Genomic DNA, 685 nt, shown 5'->3' with positions numbered 1-685 from the left:
CAAGCTTTACTTTGGGAAAAATCATCTACACAAGCGCGGCATCAAAAGTTATCCATATTTTTATTCCAAGTGCTACGGTCTCTGTGCGGCGGCGCAGCAAATTTGACTGACACTTGTGTTCATTTGCACTGGATTGGCCATGTCCAATGTGTCGCCGTCTGTCAAGTTCTTTTTTTATTCAAGACACAATAAGGGCGCCATCTTTATCAAGTCAAAAGCGCAGAGTCGGAAGGCCGGCGGCCCGCGAGGGCCGTTGGATGCCGCTTGCGGCTTTAATTCTTTCTTCTTCTTCTTCTCGGGACCAACCCCCCTATTTTTCACCCAGTGAACATTGATGAAAAGTCACAAAAATTTGCACACCTCTAAAAATCGTGCCTCTCTACATTCTGGCTATTTCCCTTTTCTAAAATAAAAAAAATTGGTGCGTCAGCGCCACCAAATGTACCAAAAATGCATTGAGAGATGGGAAATGACCCAAAAAAAATCTGATCGTAGAATCATGAAATTTGGCGCAGAGGTAGATGGTGACAAGAGAAGTAAAAAATATTATTACGGCAACGCCGTCCCCCGAACCAAATGTCGGCCATATTGCTTCAAAAATGGCTAAACATGACTTCGGAGTTTTTCCAAACGTCGTACTTTTACGAACTCCTCCCAGGGCGTTGGCCCTAAAAAGCTGAAATTT

This window comes from Eucyclogobius newberryi, unplaced genomic scaffold (genome assembly GCF_026437365.1).
Source record: "Eucyclogobius newberryi isolate DKJ021-1_F unplaced genomic scaffold, fEucNew1.0.hap1 SCAF_1, whole genome shotgun sequence".
Lineage (NCBI taxonomy): Eukaryota > Metazoa > Chordata > Actinopteri > Gobiiformes > Gobiidae > Eucyclogobius > Eucyclogobius newberryi.
The sequence above is the reverse complement of the archived record's forward strand: the minus strand, read 5'-3'. Positions refer to the sequence as shown.